We start from the raw sequence: 16,599 nt of genomic DNA, 5'->3' as shown, positions 1-16,599 counted from the left end.
TTCTCTCACACAGTCGCCTGTACCTGAATGTTACCTCTGTCTCTCTCCTCCACCTGAGATCCAGTTCTCTGTGTTTCTGTCGTCAATGTCAGAACGTCAGAGCTTTCCAAGCTCATTAATCCTCCTCGCTCGGCGACTACAGCCTGGCACTCGTCAATTAAACGCAGCCTGGTTAGAGCCAGTCAGGGAATCCTCCGCCAAGTGAGGAGGAGGAGGAGGCTGAGAAAGGAGGGGTTTCATCAGCCACACTGCATGGCTGAACGCCTCAGAGTAGAAAGACAGAGGCACACTCCTGTAGAGGGAGGGTTTTAACACAACTCTGTCTCTCTATTTTTCTCTCTCTCTCTTTCTCTCTCTCTCGCTCTCTTTCCTTCTCTCTTTCTCTTTCCCCCTCTCTTTCTATTGATGTCTCTCTCTGGTCTGAGTTTACAGTAAAGCAACAATGTACATCTTCACAGTTCAACTAAATGAAACTCTGTTTGAAACATACGGTGTGGACAGTATAGTATATTTCCCTTGACTTCACTTACATACCTTGGGCATTACATCTCTGGCCAAAATCTCTGGCCAAATGCAATCTGAGGGGCTGAGCCAAACCCCAATGTTGAGTTCAGCTATGCGCACAATTCTTTCAAGAAGATCTCTCTCTCTCTCTCTCTCTCTCTCTCTCTCTCTCTCTCTCTCTGTGTGTGTGGTGTCCCTCTCTCTCTCTGTGTCTCTCTGTGTCTCTCTCTCTCTCTCTCTCTCTCTCTCTGTGTGTGTGTGTGTGTCTCTCTCTCTCTCTCTCTCTCTCTCTCTCTCTTTGTGTCTCTCTCTCTCTCTGTGTGTGTGTCTCTCTTTCTCTCTCTCTCTCTCTATCTCTCTCTCTGTGTGTGTGTCTCTCTCTCTCTCTCTCTCTGTGTGTGTGTCTCTCTCTCTCTCTGTCTCTCTCTCTCTGTGTGTGTGTGTGTCTCTCTCTCTCTCTGTGTCTCTCTCTCTCTCTCTCTCTCTCTCTCTCTCTCTGTGTCTCTCTCTCTCTCTGTGTCTCTCTCTCTCTCTGTGTGTGTCTCTCTCTCTCTCTCTGTCTCTCTCTCTCTCTCTCTCTGTCTCTGTCTCTCTCTCTCTCTCTCTCTCTCTCTCTCTCTCTCTCTGTCTCTCTCTCTCTCTCTCTCTCTCTCTGTCTCTCTCTCTTTGTGTGTCTCTGTGTGTGTGTGTGTGTGTGTGTCTCTCTCTCTCTCTCTGTGTCTCTCTCTCTCTCTCTCTGTCTCTCTCTCTCTCTCTCTCTCGGAACAAAACTGGAGAAAGACAGCATTGCAACAGACATTATAATTTAAAAGATAAGTAAGTATAGACATGCATAATTTGTGACACAAAAAAAAACATTCCTTAAAAACCATCTCCAGTTTGCATATTTTCACATTTAGAAAGCCTGAGGATGAGATCAACATGTTGAGTGTTCGCTCTGAAAAAAATAGTTAAATTGTGTTGCTGCTCTTTGACTGAGGTATTTATTTTTTTAAAGCACCCTGTTCCCTTTATAGTGCACTATGGGCCCCTATGGGCCCTAGTCAAAAGTAGGGCACTATATAGGGAACAGGGTGCTATTTGAGTCAAAGAAAACAGTTGCAGCTTTAAAGACAATAGGCTGAAATTAGCTGTGCTGAAAATAAACACAGAAGGAACTCAGAGGAGCTTCATCCTTCTAAACTGAGAGGAACAATTCAGGAACCATTCTAGGAGTCTGTGACAGCTGTTGTTGGAAATAAAAAGTAGACTGAACAGGCCCATGCATAACCACAGATTAAACTAAACAGGCCCATGCATAACCAAAGATTAAATTGAACAGGCCCATGCATAACCAGAGATTAAATTGAACAGGCCCATGCATAACCACAGATTAAACTGAACAGGCCCATGCATAACCACAGATTAAACTAAACAGGCCCATGCATAACCACAGATTAAACTAAACAGGCCCATGCATAACCACAGATTAAACTGAACAGGCCCATGCATAACCACAGATTAAACTAAACAGGCCCATGCATAACCACAGATTAAACTGAACAGACCCATTCATAACCACAGATTAAACTAAACAGGCCCATGCATAACCACAGATTAAACTGAACAGGCCCATGCATAACCACAGATTAAACTGAACAGGCCCATGCATAACCACAGATTAAACTAATGCATAACCACAGATTAAACTAAACAGGCCCATGCATAACCACAGATTAAACTAAACAGGCCCATGCATAACCACAGATTAAACTAAACAGGCCCATGCATAACCACAGATTAAACTAAACAGGCCCATGCATAACCACAGATTAAACTAAATAACCACAGATTAAACAGGCCCATGCATAACCACAGATTAAACTAAACAGGCCCATGCATAACCACAGATTAAACTAAACAGGCCCATGCATAACCACAGATTAAACTAAACAGGCCCATGCATAACCACAGATTAAACTAAACAGGCCCGTGCATAACCACAGATTAAACTGAACAGGCCCATGCATAACCACAGATTAAACTAAACAGGCCCAACCATAACCCCAGCCACATTTTCTTAGTCTCTAAAACTAATATACACACACACACACTGTAAAGGGATCTGTCTGCTCTAGTCTTAAAGGGCATGTACACACACACACACACACACATGCACACACACACTTGCATGAAAGAGTCAAAAAGAAAAAGTCCCCCCTCAAGCTATGTATGCTGCTCTTACATCACAGTGCTTTGAGTCGGTCGGTTCCCACATGGCTGAACTGCTGGGAGAGATAGAGGGGAGATGGATGTGAAGAACACTTAACTACTGCAATGTCCTAGTTAGGGTCAGGATAACCTAGTTGGCCATTGTGGTTATTTCAAGGTATTTGTAAAGGTGCGAGTCATCAGTGTCACACTGTACAATCAGGTACCTATGGTAACCATCCTCTCCAAAGGTGAGTCAGACAGAGTCAGGAGCCATGACGGAGCAACTATATGGCATTCAACAACCACCAACTTTACTGAACTATTTTACTTTTACAGGATAATTGTAGGGGGGGAAGTCTATCAATTTGTCCAAAAATCCAAATAAACATAATAAAAATACAAATAAAATAAATAAATATATATATATACATAAAACAATCACTAACTACAGCATTCACCGGTGGAGGCTCCTCAGAGCAGGAAGGGGAGGACCATCTTCCTCAGTGAATTTCATAAAAATAAAAATAGTGAATTCTTTTTTTTTTTTTTTTTTTTTAGTTAAAACTATACTAAATATATTCGCAAGTCACCAAATGATTGATTACAACACACTGTTTTGCCCTACAGTAGCCTCAGCAGCAGTCTGTAGGGTAGCACTATGGTGTAGCAGGACAGCTGAATGGACTTCATTACAAAACCTAGTTGTTCACCCCTTCCATAGACTCACAGTAATAATGACAACTTCCGGAGGATGTCCTCCCACAGAGCTCTTGCAGCATGAACTAACATGTTGTTCACCCAATCGAAATATCTGGTACTGGCAGCATAAGCTACAGCTAGCTAGCACTGCAGTGCATAATATGTGGTGAGTAGTTGATTCAAAGAGAAAGACAACAGTTGAACAGTTTTGAACAAATTAACTTATTAAAAAATGAAGAAGTAAGAGAGAGAGAGAGTGAAACAGAGAGAAGAGAGAGAGAGAGAGAGAGAGAGAGAGAGAGAGAAATAACTGTATTTGGTTGTATTTTTTAAAACTTTCACTTAGCTAGCAAATGCAGCTAGCTAGATTAGCCTACTCAAACACCCGGCTCAAACAGAGAGGGATGCTATGTTAGCTAGCTGGCTATGGCTATCCAACACTGGAACTCTTCCAAGTCAAGGTAAGCTTTTGGTTTTATTAATTTATTGCTAAACTGCTTTCTGACGGTAAACTGTACTGCATGATTGTAGCAGGTTTACTAACGCGTTAGTTCGAGTAGTTCTAGTTGACTATGTCGTGACAACGATGTAGGCTGTGTGTAGCGGTTAGCGGTCATGATATGAAGGTTTGGCTTGGAAAGGGTTTTTTCACCTGGTCACAGACAGCTGATGTGTTGTGCAGTGAAGTCCACAAGCGAAGGGAAAATGTGAGAGGAGGAGAGCGCGTAGATAGATGCAAGAAGGAATTATATAGACAATGAGCAAAGTGATTATGCTGTTTTATGTGACTGTTATGAAAGTGAACTGTATTTGCGTGTGATCAGGGGTGATCAGGCTTGTTTTCGAGTTGCTGTGCGTTTTGTTGCCAACCTGTTTTGCTACCTGACAACTTTACGGTTTTCACTTTTTAATTACCGTTCATATATTTATTTATTTTTTCCTCAACTTTTTCAACTTTTTCACTCCGGACGCTTTATCTGGACACGATTCGTCAGGACCTCCAACAGCCGAAGCTAAGTAGTAACATTAACATGATGCCTTCTAATTGCAGCCGCTGTACTCGCCTTACGGCGAGGATAGCTGTGCTGCAAGCCCAGCTTCAGACGCAATCGTTAGGCAAGGGTAATTTCAGTGTAGGAAAGGATGAAACAGCGTCTGTGCCACCAGTAAGTACAGATAGTAGTATAAATCCCCTGACACAGTCCCCGCAGCCGGACAACTTTCTCACGGTTTCTGGAAGGAAATGCTGTAGGAATGCTCAACCGGTGTCGCTCATTCAGCCGACAGAAACTTTCAACCGGTTTTCCCCATTAAGCAGCGGGTCGGAGTCAGAGGCCGATTCTTCTCTGGTCTCTACTCCTCCCGTTACGGGGTCTGAGACGCCGAAGCTTCCCACCATTAGCTCTGACAAATTGAAAACTCTAGTCATTGGCGACTCCATTACCCGCAGCATTAGACTTAAAGCGAATCATCCAGCGATCATACACTGTTTACCCGGGGCAGGGCTACCGACGTTAAGGCTAATCTGAAGATGGTGCTGGCTAAAGCTAAAACTGGCGAGTGTAGAGAGTATAGAGATATTGTTATCCACGTCGGCACCAACGATGTTAGGATGAAACAGTCAGAGATCACCAAGCGCAACATAGCTTCTGCGTGCATATCAGCTAGAAAGATGTGTCGGCATCGAGTAATTGTCTCTGGCCCCCTCCCAGTTAGGGGGAGTGATGAGCTCTACAGCAGAGTCTCACAACTCAATCGCTGGTTGAAAACTGTTTTCTGCCCCTCCCAAAAGATAGAATTTGTAGATAATTGGCCCTCTTTCTGGGACTCACCCACAAACAGGACCAAGCCTGACCTGCTGAGGAGTGACGGACTCCATCCTAGCTGGAGGGGTGCTCTCATCTTATCTACCAACATAGACAGGGCTCTAACTCCTCTAGCTCCACAATGAAATAGGGTGCAGGCCAGGCAGCAGGCTGTTAGCCAGCCTGCCAGCATAGTGGAGTCTGCCACTAGCACAGTCAGTGTAGTCAGCTCAGCTATCACCATTGAGACCGTGTCTGTGCCTCGACCTGGGTTGGGCAAAACTAAACATGGCGGTGTTCGCCTTAGCAATCTCACTAGGATAAAGACCACCTCCATTCCTGTCATTACTGAAAGAGATCATGATACCTCACATCTCAAAATAGGGCTACTTAATGTTAGATCCCTTACTTCAAAGGCAATTATAGTCAATGAACTAATCACTGATCATAATCTTGATGTGATTGGCCTGACTGAAACATGGCTTAAGCCTGATGAATTTACTGTTTTAAATGAGGCCTCACCTCCTGGCTACACTAGTGACCATATCCCCGTGCATCCCGCAAAGGCGGAGGGGTTGCTAACATTTACGATAGCAAATTTCAATTTACAAAAAAAAAAATGACGTTTTCGTCTTTTGAGCTTCTAGTCATGAAATCTATGCAGCCTACTCAATCACTTTTTATAGCTACTGTTTACAGGCCTCCTGGGCCATATACAGCGTTTCTCACTGAGTTCCCTGAATTCCTATCGGACCTTGTAGTCATAGCAGATAATATTCTAATCTTTGGTGACTTTAATATACACATGGAAAAGTCCACAGACCCACTCCAAAGGGCTTTCGGAGCCATCATCGACTCAGTGGGTTTTGTCCAACATGTCTCTGGACCCACTCACTGTCACAGTCATATGCTGGACCTAGTTTTGTCCCATGGAATAAATGTGGTGGATCTTAATGTTTTTCCTCATAATCCTGGACTATCGGACCACCATTTTATTACGTTTGCAATTGCAACAAATAATCTGCTCAGACCCCAACCAAGGAACATCAAAAGTCGTGCTATAAATTCACAGACAACACAAAGATTCCTTGATGCCCTTCCAGACTCCCTCTGCCTACCCAAGGACGCCAGAGGACAAAAATCAGTTAACCACCTAACTGAGGATCTCAATTTAACCTTGCGCAATACCCTAGATGCAGTTGCACCCCTAAAAACTAAAAAAATTCTCATAAGAAACTAGCTCCCTGGTACACAGAAAATACCCGAGCTCTGAAGCAAGCTTCCAGAAAATTGGAACGGAAATGGCGCCACACCAAACTGGAAGTCTTCCGACTAGCTTGGAAAGACAGTACCGTGCAGTACCGAAGAGCCCTTACTGCTGCTCGATCATCCTATTTTTCTAACTTAATTGAGGAAAATAAGAACAATCCGAAATTCCTTTTTGATACTGTCGCAAAGCTAACTAAAAAGCAGCATTCCCCAAGAGAGGATGACTTTCACTTTAGCAGTGATAAATTCATGAACTTCTTTGAGGAAAAGATTATGATTATTAGAAAGCAAATTACGGACTCTTCTTTAAACTTGCGTATTCCTCCAAACCTCAGTTGTCCTGAGTCTGCACAACTCTGCCAGGACCTAGGATCAAGAGAGACGCTCAAGTGTTTTAGTACTATATCTCTTGACACAATGATGAAAATAATCATGGCCTCTAAACCTTCAAGCTGCATACTGGACCCTATTCCAACTAAACTACTGAAAGAGCTGCTTCCTGTGCTTGGCCCTCCTATGTTGAACATAATAAACGGCTCTCTATCCACTGGATGTGTACCAAACTCACTAAAAGTGGCAGTAATAAAGCCTCTCTTGAAAAAGCCAAACCTTGACCCAGAAAATATAAAAAACTATCGGCCTATATCGAATCTTCCATTCCTCTCAAAAATTTTAGAGAAGGCTGTTGCTCAGCAACTCACTGCCTTCCTGAAGACAAACAATGTATACAAAATGCTTCAGTCTGGTTTTAGACCCCATCATAGCACTGAGACGGCACTTGTGAAGGTGGTAAATGACATTTTAATGGCATCGGACCGAGGCTCTGCATCTGTCCTCGTGCTCCTAGACCTTAGTGCCGCTTTTGATACCATCGATCACCACATTCTTTTGGAGAGATTGGAAACCCAAATTGGTCTACACGGACAAGTTCTGGCCTGGTTTAGATCTTATCTGTCGGAAAGATATCAGTTTGTCTCTGTGAATGGTTTGTCCTCTGACAAATCAACTGTAAATTTCGGTGTTCCTCAAGGTTCCGTTTTAGGACCACTATTGTTCTCACTATATATTTTACCTTTTGGGGATGTTATTCGAAAACATAATGTAAACTTTCACTGCTATGCGGATGACACACAGCTGTACATTTCAATGAAACATGGTGAAGCCCCAAAATTGCCCTCGCTAGAAGCATGTGTTTCAGACATAAGGAAGTGGATGGCTGCAAACTTTCTACTATTAAACTCGGACAAAACAGAGATGCTTGTTCTAGGTCCCAAGAAACAAAGAGATATTCTGTTGAATCTGACAATTAATCTTAATGGTTGTACAGTCGTCTCAAATAAAACTGTGAAGGACCTCGGCGTTACTCTGGACCCTGATCTCTCTTTTGAAGAACATATCAAGACCATTTCAAGGACATCTTTTTTCCATCTACGTAACATTGCAAAAATCAGAAACTTTCTGTCCAAAAATGATGCAGAAAAATTAATCCATGCTTTTGTCACTTCTAGGTTAGACTACTGCAATGCTCTATTTTCCGGCTACCCGGATAAAGCACTAAATAAACTTCAGTTAGTGCTAAATACGGCTGCTAGAATCCTGACTAGAACCAAAAATTTGATCATATTACTCCAGTGCTAGCCTCTCTACACTGGCTTCCTGTCAAAGCAAGGGCTGATTTCAAGGTTTTACTGCTAACCTACAAAGCATTACATGGGCTTGCTCCTACCTATCTCTCTGATTTGGTCCTGCCGTACATACCTACACGTACGCTACGGTCACAAGACGCAGGCCTCCTAATTGTCCCTAGAATTTCTAAGCAAACAGCTGGAGGCAGGGCTTTCTCCTATAGAGCTCCATTTTTATGGAACGGTCTGCCTACCCATGTCAGAGACGCAAACTCGGTCTCAACCTTTAAGTCTTTACTGAAGACTCATCTCTTCAGTGGGTCATATGATTGAGTGTAGTCTGGCCCAGGAGTGGGAAGGTGAACGGAAAGGCTCTGGAGCAACGAACCGCCCTTGCTGTCTCTGCCTGGCCGGTTCCCCTCTTTCCACTGGGATTCTCTGCCTCTAACCCTATTACAGGGGCTGGGTCACTGGCTTACTGGGGCTCTCTCATGCCGTCCCTGGAGGGGTGCGTCACCTGAGTGGGTTGATTCACTGTTGTGGTCATCCTGTCTGGGTTGGCGCCCCCCTTGGGTTGTGCCGTGGCGGAGATCTTTGTGGGCTATACTCAGCCTTGTCTCAGGATGGTAAGTTGGTGGTTGAAGATATCCCTCTAGTGGTGTGGGGGCTGTGCTTTGGCAAAGTGGGTGGGGTTATATCCTTCCTGTTTGGCCCTGTCCGGGGGTGACCTCGGATGGGGCCACAGTGTCTCCTGACCCCTCCTGTCTCAGCCTCCAGTATTTATGCTGCAGTAGTTTATGTGTCGGGGGCTGGGGTCAGTTTGTTATATCTGGAGTACTTCTCCTGTCCTATTCGGTGTCCTGTGTGAATCTAAGTGTGCGTTCTCTAATTCTCTCCTTCTCTCTTTCTTTCTCTCTCTCGGAGGACCTGAGCCCTAGGACCTGAGCTCCAGGACTACCTGACATGATGACTCCTTGCTGTCCCCAGTCCACCTGGCCATGCTGCTGTTCCAGTTTCAACTGACCTGAGCCCTAGGACCATGCCCCAGGACTACCTGACATGATGACTCCTTGCTGTCCCCAGTCCACCTGGCCATGCTGCTGCTCCAGTTTCAACTTCCACCTGACTGTGCTGCTGCTCCAGTTTCAACTGTTCTGCCTTATTATTATTCGACCATGCTGGTCATTTATGAACATTTGAACATCTTGGCCATGTTCTGTTATAATCTCCACCCGGCACAGCCAGAAGAGGACTGGCCACCCCACATAGCCTGGTTCCTCTCTAGGTTTCTTCCTAGGTTTTGGCCTTTCTAGGGAGTTTTTCCTAGCCACCGTGCTTCTACACCTGCATTGCTTGCTGTTTGGGGTTTTAGGCTGGGTTTCTGTACAGCACTTTGAGATATCAGCTGATGTACGAAGGGCTATATAAATAAATTTGATTTGATTTGATTTATTCATTCCACTGATTCTGTTGAAAAATGTTTCTTAAACAGAACTAAACCTTGAGAAAACATACATGAATTTGTCCATTAGAAACTCTCATTTGTAACTGTTGGAATGATTACACCCTAGATCAGCTAGATGCAGGCAAGAGTGTGCAAGGTGGTATTGAAAGTGTCACTGTCTGTCACCTTGATAGGTCAAAATTCTCTTGACCTGTGCACCTTCCTTGCAAACGTTCATTCGTAGGCTAGGTTGTAGCAGGGGAAACTTTAAATATCATATAGTAGCCTAACCTGCCGCTGTTACATTGAGCTAGGTGAACGGAATATGAATGGCAGTCATAATAACTGACTAGGATCTGATTCTGGAAAGAAACCTGTCTGAGATTCTAAACCAAAGCCTAGTAGAATCCCTTTAAATCTACACTGCCGTCAGAGTAGCAGGATGTGTCAAGTCTAGCTAGGCTGTTGATCTGACACATAGGTCGTGCATCCCAAATGGCACCCTATTCCCTACATAGTGCACTATTTTTTGACCATGGAACATAGAGATCCGGTCAAAAGTAGTGCACAATATTGAGAATAGAATGTCATTTGAAATGCAAATATACTGTACCCACATGGTGTAGCGTGCTATATCACTGTCTCAATGTGTTCCTTCATCTTCAACACAGTAGAATGGATTGTTGCTGAGAGGGATTAATGGGCAATTACCATATTCAGGCCAGGGAACAAGTTGCATAATGAGCAATGGCACAATTTATCATACCATTTCAAATATTATTCATACATTTTGAATTATCCTACATTTTGTTGTATTACAAGCGGAATTCAAAATGGATAAAAACCTTCTTTTTTTAAAAATCACACCCATCTACACACAATACTACATATTTTTTTTATTTTACCTTTATTTAACTAGGCAAGTCATTTAAGAACAAATTCTTATTTTCAATGACGGCCTGGGAACAGTGGGTTAACTGCCTTGTTCAGGGGCAGAACGACAGATTTTTACCTTGTCAGCTCAGGGATTCAATCTTGCAACCTTCCGGTTACTAGTCCAACTAACCACTAGTCCTCTAACCACTAGGCTACCTGCCGCCCCTCCACTCTAACCACTAGGCTACCTGCCGCCCCTCCACTCTAACCACTAGGCTACCTGCCGCCCCGCCACTCTAACCACTAGGCCACCGCCCTCTAACCACTAGGCTACCTGCCACCCCTCCACTCTAACCACTAGGCTACCTGCCACCCCTCCACTCTAACCACTAGGCTACCTGCCGCCCCTCCACTCTAACCACTCTAACCAACCACTAGGCTACCTGCCGCCCCTCCACTCTAACCACTCTAACCCCTCCACTCTAACCACTGGCTACCTGCCGCCTCTACACTCTAACCACTATGCTACCTGCCGCCCCTACACTCTAACCACTAGGCTACCTGCCGCCCCTCCACTCTAACCACTAGGCTACCTCCACTCTAACCACTAGGCTACCTGCCGCCCCTCCACTCTAACCACTAGGCTACCTAATTAGGCCACTCAGGCGCATTCAATGTCTTCTTGGTAAGCAACTTCAGTGTATATTCGGCCTTGTGTTTTAGGTTTTTGTTTTTCTGACAGGTGAATTTGTCTGTTGGAAAGCAGAGTGGGCCAGGTTTTCCTTTAGGATTTTGCCTGTACTTAGTTCAGCGGTTCCCAAACCAGGGGCCATGTGGGGTTGCTGGACAATTTTCAAAATCCTGAAGAAAAAAAAGATATATACAGTACCAGTAAAAAGTTTGGACACACCTACTCATTCTATCAGGGATCAAGGTAAGACCCAAGTGCAGACTGTGTGAAGTAACAATGTTTATTGTAACAGGGGCAGGCAAACGACAGGTCAAGGCCGGCAGGGGTCGATTATCCAGAGTAGGAGCAAAGGTACAGGACGGCAGGCAGGCTCAGGGTTAGTGACAGGCAGAGTGGTCAGCGGGCGGGTACAGGGTCATCACTCCATTCTGGTTTAGGGACAATGTTTATTATAACAATAGGGACAGGCAAACGACAGGTCAAGGCCTGCAGGGGTCGATTATCCAGAGTAGGAGTAAAGGTGGTCAGGCGGGTCAGGACAGGGTCAGTACAGGCAGAGTGGTCAGGCAGGCGGGTCAGTACAGGGTCAGGACAGGCAGGGATCAAAAACCAGGAGAACGAGAAATAGAGAGGCTGGGAATAGACAGGTGCTGACAGGACAAACGCTGGTAAGCTTGACAAACAAGGCGAACTGACAACAGACAAACAGAAAACACAGGTATAAGTACACAGGATAATGGGGAAGATGGATGACACCTGGAGGGGGGGGGGTGGAGACAAGCACAAGGACAGATGAAACAGATCAGGGCGTGACACGTTCAAGGGTTTTTATATTTACTATTTTCTACATTGTAGAATAATAGTGAAGACATCAACACTATGAAATAACACATATGGAACCATGTAGTTGCCAAAAAAGTGTTCAAAATGTGTTTTATATTTGAGATTCTTCAAAGTAGTCGCCCTTTGCTTTCAAATCAAATCAAATTGTATTTGCCACATGCACCAAATACAACAGGTGTTGTGTTTACCTTACAGTGAAATGCTTACTTACAAGCCCTTAACCAGCAATGCAGTTAAGAAAAATACCTAAAGATACCTAAAGAAAAATATTAAATATTAAATAAAGTAACAAATAATTAAAAATAATTAAAGAGCAGCAGTAAAATAACAATAGTGAGGCTATATACTGGGGGTACCGGTACAGAGTCGATGTGCGGGGGCACCAGTTAGTTGAGGTAATTGAGGTAATATATACATGTAGTTAGAGTTATTAAAGTGACTTATGCATAGATAATAACAGAGAGTTTCATTGATGACAGCTTTGCACACTCTTGGCATTCTCTCAACCACCTTCACCTGGAATGCTTGAAGGAGTTCCCACATATGCTGAGCACTTGTTGGCTGCTTTTCCTTCACTCTACGGTCCAACTCATCCTAAACCATCTCAAATGAGTTGAGGTCAGGTGATTGTGGAGGTCAGGTCCTCTGATGTAGCACTCCATCACTCCCTTCTTGGTCAAATAGCCCTTACAAAGCCTGGTTGAGTGTTGGGTCATTGTCCTGTTGAAAAACAAATGATAGTCCCACTAAGCGCAAACCAAATGGGGTGGTATATCACTGCAGAATGCTGTGGTAGCCATGCTGGTTAAGTGTGCCTTGAATTCTAAACAAATCACTGACAGTGTCAGGAGCAAAGCACCCACACACCATCACACATCCTCCTCCATGCTTCACGGTGGTAACTACACATGCAGAGATAATCACCTACTCTGTGTCTCACAAAGACATGGCGGTTGGAACCAAAAATCAAACAGTTGGACTCATCAGACCAAAGGACAGATTTCCACCGATCTAATGTCCATTGCTCGTGTTTCTTGGCCCAAGCAAGTCTCTTCTTATTATTGGTGTCCTTTAGTAGTGGTTTCTTTGCAGCAATTTGACCACAAAGGCCTGATTCAAGCAGTCTCTTCTGAACAGTTGATGTTGAGATGTGTCTGTTACTTGAACTCTGTGAAGCATTGATTTGGGCTGCAATTTCTGAGGCTGCTAACTCTATTATTATTATCCTCTACTTGATGTTTTTTGCGACTGCACTTGAAGACACTTTAAAAGTTTTGGGCATTTTCCAGATTGACTGACCATGTCTTAAAGTAATGATTGACTGTCGTTTCTCTTTGCTTATTTGAGCTGTTCTTGCCATAATATGGACTTGGTCTTTTACCAAATAGGGCTATGTTCTGTATAACACCCCTACCTTGTCACAACACAACTGATTGGCTCAAACGCATTAAGAACTAAATAAATTCCACAAATGAACCTTTAACAAGGCACACCTGTTAATAGAAATGTATTCCCGGTGACTACTTATTCATGAAGCTGGTTGAGAGAAAGCCATGAGTGTGCAAAACTGTCATCAAAGCAAAGGGTGGCTACTTTGAAGATTCTCAAATAGAAAATACATTTTGATTTGTTTAACACTTTTTTGGTTACTGTGTTATTTCATAGTTTTGATGTCTTCACTATTATTCTACAATGTAGAAAATAGTAATAAAAAAAATAAAGAAAAACCCTTGCATGAGTAGGTGTGACCAAACCTTTGACTGGTACGGTATATTATAATATCATCATTGGTATCTTAAAATCATTGTAATGTGGTTAACTTTAAAAATTGAAACAGAAGTTATTCAAATCTTAAAGATCAAATTTAAGCAGAGAGCTCCCTTAGATCATGGGAAAAGGCCACACTTGACTGTTGAATCATTCCCACAGTGAACGGCTAGGCCTGCTACGCTATGAAACCACATACTATTGCAGAGAATTTGATGTTACCGGCCGCAATTGATATGGTGAAAACAATGTGTGGGGAGGCAGAGAAATTCACATCAATACCTAACCATGTTAAACAACTCATTTATGCTGTGACTGAACGACTCAGAAACTCCCCAGCTGATGCTCTCCAAATGGACGTTAGCTGTGAGGGCCGAGATGCCCATGCATTGACTTTTGTCGGGGGATGCTATTCACAAGGACATATTGTTCTATCTCACGATTCCTGAGCATGAACGGCATAGGGAATGTTCAGTGTGCTGCATGGAAATATTGTCGAAAAAACAGATTCCGTATGGGATCGAATGGTGGACTTTTGCACAAGATGGGGCTCCATCTATGGTGGGACAGCGGGCAGGCCTCTGCACTCTAGTTATGAATGTGTCTCCCTCTGCAGTATGGATGGACTGTATGATACACGGGGAGCATTATATGAGCTAAAAATATTCCATTTGATTTGGAACAGCGTGCAAGACAAACGGGCCTATTATATAATGAATATGGAGGGCAGTAATTATTCAATATTAAAGTATTGGACCTCTCACTAAAGGCTCCAGGCATACAACAGTTCTACTTAAATCTGAACTGGTTCTCTAGCAGATTAGTATGAATGTCTCAGCCCATGTTCAAAAATGGTCTCTTCCCTTTATTTAGATTACAACCTCTCACTTTCAGGTTTTGAAAATGAGATCATCTCCAAAATATCACTCTTTTTAAAACAAGTCATAGAAATTTGGTTGCAATTTCAGTTTAATCCACCAGAAAAGACTAAACAAATATTATAAGAAATATTATGGTTAAACTCAAATATACTAGTAGATTTTTTTTTTTTAAATTAAAAAAAAAAAAATTTAGAATACAAAAAAAAGTATAATCTTTGTAAATGATATCATAAATAGGACTGGTGGAGTTATGGCACACATGCAGCTAACAAAAATATATGGAAATGTCTGCTCTACTCAAAATTACAAAAAAACTACAGTAATTGCAGCATTACCTCAAAAATGGAAGAGGCAAGTGGAAAAAGGGAGAGTAAGGAACTTTTATGTCCCTGCATAAAAAACAACAACATTGGCTAAAGAAAATTGTGATAAATAAACAAGCATACCGGTTTCATTATATGACAGCATGTAGGGTTACAGGGAAATAATAAAGGAAAATATATAAAAGCACTCCACCAATCAGGCCTTTATGATTGAGTGGCCAGGAGGAAGACACTCCTCAATAAAAGGCATATGACAGCCCGCTTGGAGTTTGCCAAAAGGCACCTAAATGGGTATTGTGTATAGATTGATGAAGGTGGAAAAAAACCTATTTAATCCATTTTAGAATAAGGCTGTAACATAACAAAATGTGGAAACAGTCAAGGGGTCTGAACTTTCCGAATGCGCTGTATATACAGTATTTACAAAAGAAATGGGGTATTGGAAATGATTCAGACAATTGTGTTGACGGAAGCCCCTATCTATCTGCAGTATTAAAGCTGATCACCCCCTTCAAAAAAATTAAACACAAAAAATAGATTTCTAAAACGAATCCAAATTTGATTAAATCCCATATCTATTGGGTGAAACACCATCAGTGTGCCATTACAGCAGCAAGAGAAGGGCAACCAGTGTGCCATTACAGCAGCAGGAGAAGGGCAACCAGTGTGCCATTACAGCAGCAAGAGAAGGGCAACCAGTGTGCCATTACAGCAGCAGGAGAAGGGCAACCAGTGTGCCATTACAGCAGCAAGAGAAGGGCAACCAGTGAAGAAAAAAACACCATAGTAAATACAACCCATATTATATTAAAATACATTGTTACATATTACTACATTGTTACATTTTCACATTGTTTTCACACTGTACACTGTATATACGTATATGACATTTTAATTGAATTGAACTGAGAGAGAGAGCGAGAGAGAGAGTGAGAGAGACATAAAGAAGAGCTTCCCAGAGAAGGGGGTGGGAGGGGTAATTATTTGACAACGACACACAAGGACACAACACAATGAGAACCAGAATCATCTTGAGGGCCTGAGAGACACAAAGACACAAATATAACGACGCTCTGTAAAGGGCTCACATTACCTGCGTCCCAAATGAAACCCTATTTCCTATGTAGAGAGATATTTTTTTACCAGGAACCACAGGGTCAAAAGTAGTGCACTATGTAGGAAATAAGGTACAAGTTGGGACGCAGATATTATCTGGGTACACGATAGCTTTCAGTGACAGAACAGAACACTGTGTCTGGAACAGAGTCTGCACAATTAATTCAACTCATATGAAAGGATGACCGGGGAAGATTTGAGACCAAAATGTATTTCTGTTGTTTGGATGATTACATTCATCAACCGTTTTTAATTTTTAATTTTTAAATGATGCGCAGGCATCAAGGTTATTCCTAGCAGATTATTACAGTGACTAAAGTCTATTCAGGATGACTGGAGGAGATTCCTTCTTCTCTACATCTTCATCTCTCATATCAATCTATCGTAAATATTCCATCCTATGCTGCAAAGATTGTTGTTGTCTTATGTCCCCCCGGGACGAAGAGGACTTACAGATGTAGGATCTTAATTTGAGCCAGTTTGCTACAGCAGGAAAATAATACAGCAACAACAGGACATTTGTGGATTATTTATTATGTGGATTATTAAGTAATGGACATTTT

Source organism: Oncorhynchus tshawytscha, linkage group LG10 (genome assembly GCF_018296145.1).
Source record: "Oncorhynchus tshawytscha isolate Ot180627B linkage group LG10, Otsh_v2.0, whole genome shotgun sequence".
In the NCBI taxonomy this organism is placed as follows: domain Eukaryota; kingdom Metazoa; phylum Chordata; class Actinopteri; order Salmoniformes; family Salmonidae; genus Oncorhynchus; species Oncorhynchus tshawytscha.
The sequence above is the reverse complement of the archived record's forward strand: the minus strand, read 5'-3'. Positions refer to the sequence as shown.